This window comes from Dermacentor albipictus, chromosome 1 (genome assembly GCF_038994185.2).
Source record: "Dermacentor albipictus isolate Rhodes 1998 colony chromosome 1, USDA_Dalb.pri_finalv2, whole genome shotgun sequence".
Classification (NCBI taxonomy): Eukaryota; Metazoa; Arthropoda; class Arachnida; order Ixodida; family Ixodidae; genus Dermacentor; species Dermacentor albipictus.
The window spans coordinates 194,049,637-194,056,394 of NC_091821.1; the positions used below are offsets into that span (position 1 = coordinate 194,049,637).

General features: G+C 49.9%; 1 pseudogene; it reads right to left on the reverse strand.

The window, feature by feature from the left end:
- Positions 1 to 653: 653 nt before the first annotated feature.
- LOC139060605 (uncharacterized) lies at positions 654 to 6,026 on the reverse strand (annotated as a pseudogene).
- Between the last annotated feature and the right edge of the window lie 732 nt (positions 6,027 to 6,758).

Consider the following 6,758-nt stretch of genomic DNA (forward strand, 5'->3'; position numbering starts at 1 on the left):
AAGCCGCGCTGATGCCGTTCGATACACGATTTTTGCATTATCTTGCTGCTCCAGCATTAAGACAACGCTTAAAGATTGGTAAGTTCCATGCCGTACCGCACCATTGAAGTTAAATAGTCTCCAAGTGTCTTGCATAGAAACTGAACGCAAGAAAACTACAGCGCGTAGCAGACGCTCCTGGCTTTCCGCTTGCTTCCCGAGCGCAGAAAGCCCCACGGGTCAGGCATATTTCTAATCGGTATATATTCTAATCGAATGGTATTTGCTATTCAGATCGTATTCGACTTCAGAATTCACTATTGAAAATTATCGAATAGCCGTTTCGGTTCGAATGTAACGCCTATCGCAATTTTGAAGTCTCAAAGGTCAGGGGCCGATGCAGTAAGGACTCTTACTCCGAATGATTGTGCTGCTGGAGAGCTATGGCTGTTGCGCAGAGGCGCATCATGGAATTCCGGAGACAATTAAGTCACGGGTGCTAATCGGTTCTGTTGAACAAGTTCCTAGCTGTCATCCAATATAAACGCCCCATTTTGGGGCAGCCTGTGGATGTGCTAAGTTGATTCAGGCAAGGAAAATATTTTTTTGACAGTCTCACCATGTCTACAACCCATTTACACTCGGTGCCCAATGTGGTACCACACTAACCTCCTTCAACGAACACAGCAGATCTGCAAATATGTGTACGTGCATGTGAGAAATGCCGCTCCTTTAATTGCTTCATTATTTTCCTTATGATAGTGCACCGGATAACTGAAAGTAGCCGCTTATAATACAGAAGCCGCTTAGTTGCCATGATGATGATGATAACATGATGCTTTTCCCTTTGTATCGGGCGGACGAACAAGTTACATCCTAGCAATGAAGAGAATGAAGAAAAAAGGAGGGGAAAAACAGCAGAAAAGAAGGGCACAAAAGGAGGGTAAAGGGAACATAGAATAGCGGGGAGGGGGGCAGGCGAAAGAGAGATAGATGGACCACTGTCACAGCGTCTTGTTGCCGTCACTTTCCTGTGTTCGAGGCGTCGCTTCGTCCCTGCGATTGTCGTTGACTTTACCTGTCCTGAGGCCCCATCAAAGCCAAGCGCTCCCGGCAAGGAAGTCCCAGGACGGTTCATGCCGACGCGATCACCTTGTAGCACTATGTGTTCAATTGTTTCTTCGGCGTTCCCGCACGCCCGGCACAACACATTACACACCCCTTCGTCGAATGCTTTTTGTCGTACCAGTGTGCGCAGAGTTCCTGCTCTCGCATCGAAAAGCAGCTAACTCCCGACGCTGTTGTCGTCGAAGTGGACCGGCCCGATTGAGTTCTTGTTGTTGCGGTAGATCACCAGAGTGTCCTTTTGGGTGAGCGCCTGTCGCCACATGTCGTTTTCTGCCTCATGCACTATGCGTCGCACGTCCTCTACATATGCCCTGGCCGAATCTGCCTGAATTGGGTTCCGGAGGAGGCCGTACTTCCGCTCTAGAAAGTACACGCGCCTGACCCACTTAGTGCGTAGGCATGTTGCTGACAGGTATTCAAACACGCGCCTTACCCATCTGTCCCCGGTCATACGTTGTAGGCGATTACAGTATGACAGCTTGCTGGCCGCTTCTCGTGCTTCAAAGCTTGACCACCCTAAGTCACCCTACACTGCTTCATTGGCGGCAGCTCCATGACAGCCCACAGCAATGCGGCCTACTTCCCGTTGTCGGCGTTCTAATTGATCCCGGTATTTTGCTGACATGCAAACAACTGCATTCGCGAAGGTTAATGCAGGGACATGGACAATTTTCCACAGGTCTCTGATCATTACATAGCGGTTGCAGCCCCACGGGCATCTGCGTCATAGTATGTTCTGTGATCGAAGGACGGTTTGAGCTATCTTCTCCTCGTGTACTCTATACATTTCGCTATCCGAGCAAAAGTGTACGCTTAGGTATTTGAGGAATGGGTCCATGCGCAATCAGTGGCGTAGCTAGATCGTCTGGCACCCGGGGCCCATAGGTCTTCTGTCACCCCCCCCCCCCTCCCCGGGTATAGTCGAGGAAGGCGAGGATATCGACAATATCCGGGTTTCCGCACCCGTACAGCCGCCTTGGACACCGCGCACGCCCCCCTGGTCCCCCTCTCCTTCGCTTCCTTTCCCAGTGGTCGCGAATGCAGCAGGTATTGGCGGCAAGGAGTTACCGATTCGCCATCTATCGGAAGCGCCTCGCTGGCGTAGTATGAGGGATCACGCGGCGCGCTCCTCATAGGTTTTGCTATCAGCGCTCACTGAAAACACCACCCGGGTGCTCTCCCGGAAATTTCTGTAAGTACTTTCGAAACGAGTGAAGTTTTTTACTTTCTATAAAATAATATTGGGCAAACTGAAAGCACAGAATCGTTTACAGACGCTATCTCGTTACCGAATACGTACAGTGGACGCCACTTTGCGCGGTCGCCGCGATGGAGTCTCCCGAACCGGCTTCTTGCGTGAAAGGAAGGCAAACGCCGAGACGAAACTATGTGAAATATGTTCTTATAGTGTTTGTATATCTAAATGGAGCGTAATAGAATGAAGCCTCAATGCAGCGATCGCACAGCTTCGCAGCGACCGACTGCACGTCTGCATGCTTGTCAGCGCACTGTTTCTCTTTCGCCGCGTGCGCGTTTTCGCACCGTGCCAGCAGCTTTAGGCTGCAGAATATGAGCATTTGACAGTGTACAAGCAACCAATGTTGCGTGGGCGCTATCAGAGCTGTTCAAAAATAATTTCATTCTAGAGACTTCGACGCCTATGGGGACTGATGTGCCGGACGTCGCGACGATTCAATCTTCTTTCTTTTCTAAATTCTTGGACGTTTCAATATTATTTCTCGAGTTGCGTCACACTATATGTTTATCGGTGTTCTCAGCGTGCGATTTCCCGCTGCTTCTTTTTTTTGTATTCCAGTGCATTAATTCATAACACAAACATGACCATATGCCATGCGTTTTTTTTTTTTGCTTCTTACCACTCCCTATCCACTCTAGTGAACTAGCCAGTATCTATAGCATCGACAAGTTCATAGACCAAACCATCATGGCATTAGTCGGGCAGCGGACTCGGGCGAGCGTCGCAGTGCGCGTTTTTCGAACATTGCAGGTCCGGCGACGAAGCAGAAATCTTCCTCGCGTCTGTGCTTGCTGCATACCCGAGTTGTAGCCAATGACTGTTTGCCGGTTTTATGTTTCGCGAGCAAAGCTTCACGCAGCTTCTTTTCCTGCGGCTACGTATGAATAAGGCTGACACCGAGCTCCGTTGCGTACGTCCGGCACTGCGGCACCGAGCAGTAGCCTACCATGTTGCGAACCTTCAAACGCAGCCACTACCTATTCCAGTGCTTTCAATCGTTGTAAAGGAGACACTCGAAGCGGGAAAATCCCGCCAATAAATGAGGACTGCAGCGTAGGGAACTTAAACTTTCCTTTTCAGCTCGCATCAGCGCTCCCGAAGCAGCCGACGAGGCCGCTATGTCCACGTGACCCCTAATAGCACGTCACGCCGACGGTGGCGCCAGCTTTTCCAGTGGTGGAGCTCGAGGCCAATACGCGCTGTTTTTTTCTGCGCTAAATAACACAGCACTGATAACTTGTGATAAGCGCATGTGCACATCTTCTGTCAGACTGTAAGGCTAGGCAACCAAAACAAATGCGGCATCGTGGCAAATACGGCTCACCGTCACAAGTGAAAAAAAAACTTTTATAAAGTTTTAATTACCAATTTTAGCGGCAACATTGCATTTGCAAAATTGAAGGCCGACATTCATATCTTGCCCAACAACAACTTCACAAAAATCGTCGCAGGTACTATGGCCCGCAGTATTTTGGCTGTGGGGAGCACTGAACGAAAATTAAATTGTGTCGCAGTGACGCTGATCTCCCCACCATATTAGAAAAACGGAAAACGCCACCTGCCTCCCTGCTGCGCAGGCGCCAATGTTATGACAATTACGACTTCTCGTTATTGTGATCAATAAAGCCTTGTTTTTATTTGCTGCTATACGGACGAACGTGATTATCCTAGCTGCGGTACCACCAAAAGATTGGGAACAGAATAGAGCACGCTTCGCGTCGATTCTTGGCGTCATTTTAGCCCGTGCCAGCGAAACCTGTTGGTCTGCACTCGCAATAGAGAGGGTTGAGGGATCAACCTCACTGGTCCCCTATTTCATATTTCTTTCGCTACTGCCAACTGGGCGCCGCCCTCAGTGCCAAAGTACTGTAGGTTGTAGCACCCTAAACGATTTTGTTTAAGAAGTTTTTGTTCAGTTAATAATATGACTTTGAATCCTCAATTCTGGAATTGAAGTGCTTCCTCTATAAGTACTCATTAGGGGATTATTAAGGATATGGTTATTACTTACCTGCCATATTTTTCACGCTACCGAGTTCCTAGTAATCAGAGACAAATAACTTCATATAATATCCGGAAATATCCTTACAAAATTCACGTTTTTTTTAATTCTGTGCAGCTGACACAGACACTACTTATGACATGAAGTCACACAATAACAACAGTTTTCTGAAACTTTCGAGGGTAAGAAGGAAAGCGTGAAACATAACGGCACGTTTCGCAGCGGCTTCTCGGAGCGAGCGGGTGAGGGGAAGTAAAAGCGAGCCGAACATCGCGGCACCCGCGACTATATACAGCCTGTCGAGTCATACGCCGCCAAACTCTTCGGCCGCACCGAGTCTGAAGACGATCCAGAGAATCCCATACGCGACTTTTCACGGCCGCACTTATGCAACGTCGCTCTCAACGAACGCTTCACCGTAAACGAGAGCGCCGGGCGCGCTCGTTGAACGCCCTCTTGCTGCTGTCTTTGTTCGTCTTCGCTGCGCGTTCTGAACGGAAGAGGGACCCAAGAGCCTCAACGCCTTACTGTATGTTCAGCGACTCCTGCTCCCAGCGTGCACGCACGGCACACCCCACATGGAACATTCCGCTAAGGCGAATAGTTTAGCGACCATTTTGAGAATTACATTTTTTTAGCCCGCACATTCGTGCAGTTATTTCATGGGGTGTTGATAGAGCTGCAGCCGACAATTCTGCGGCGCAACGCATCGGGTACATGAGCTCGGGCTACTGGATACCGGAGCATTCTTTGCCATTTGCGCCCAGTCAATTAAGCCGGCGGAAAGAAGGGTGTCTCCAGGCGTATGACACCCCCCCCCCCCCCTCCCGCTGGCCCCTTGCACCCGGGGCCCACGGCCCCCCGGCCCCCCCTGTTGCTACGCCACTGTGCGCAATACCTCTCCGGCCAATCGCAGGGGGCCACACCATGCTCCACCTCGCCCGCAGCCTGAATAATTGTGGTTTGGGCACATTGAAGCGGAGACTCAACATCGACATTTCGCTAGCACAGATGTCAATAAGTGCTTACAAATCGTGTGGATCCTCCGCCATAAATATGAGGTCATCTCTATATGCCAAGCCTGGGATGCGTCTGTTTTCTTCAATTCCCGTTGTGCTGTAGAGATACGGCCAGCCTATGTACTTCGATCGTGTCATTTGTGAGTCTGCGCTCGTCTTATTTTCTTCCGTACGTGTCACCTAAGTTGTTTTCTCTTCCACCATGAGCTCGAACCAACTCGCCCAACTATCTGCCTTGATATGAGTATTCGCGAGTGAGCGGGAGTGCCTGCGGGACGCCGCGCTGCCCATATTTAAGCTACCGTAACGTATAAAATAAGTTGGCGTATGCTTTGAGGCCTTAGCGCTCGCAAAAACACCTTGTATAAACTGCCACATACATATGACGCATGCGAAATTTGGGATACGGTTTGGTAAACTATACAATCATGCAACACAGAAGTTTGGCGAAACAGCACGAGACGAATACCAAAGTTGCAAGCCAGCAAGGGTACACCTACTGTTTTATGCAACAACTAGGAGTTCGGCGAATGCGACAGGCATGAAGTACTCACCCGGCCACACATTCACAGTGCGCTCCGGCAATGTCGCCAATGGCTTTCGTGAACCATGCTGTAACCACGTAGACGCCCGACTTCATGGATGGCGTGCACGTAGCTCGTATGAGGCCAAGTGCAGGGTCCGCGGCGTTTACGTCAAGTTTTATGTTCTTAACTTGACCTTCTTCTTTTAAAGCCCATCCACGGTGTGCCTGACAAACGGACGAAGTGTTGGCATGCAGATGACCTTACGCATTGTCGCACGTTATCCGGCACACAGAGAAGTCAGTTGTCCATCCCGTTTGCAAAAACGGTAAGAGAATGAATTCCTCTTCAATCATATTTAAGGCAGGTCATATGCAACAACCAAAGAACGTCGACGCTTTCATAAAACGTGAAAGAAGCTCTGCAAGCACAACGTCGCCACTCGATGCCGCCATACCAAAGCAAGGCTGGAGCACGGATGTTTTCCAAGCAAGCAGCGAGACACAAGCTTCCTGTTTTTCGCGCTAGGTGGCGCTCTGACTTCTTAAATGCAACAGCTCCAAAATTTACGAGAAGGGGGATCTACGGCACAGAACTTCTGGCGCTATACGTGCTTTCACTGGACAGAGGCTATCAGTCCTTCCCGCAGTTAAAGGATGGCCGGTGCAACAGGCCATGTCATCACTGACGTCAAAGAGTTGGTGACTCAGTCAGCATCGGGCCCCAACCAGTTTCCCGCGCAACTTCTGAAGAATCTTGGGCCAGACTCGAGGGAACAACTGGCTAGTTTGTTCACAGAGATTACTGAAGGAGCGGAGATACCCGAGGACTGGCGAATCAGTTGGGGC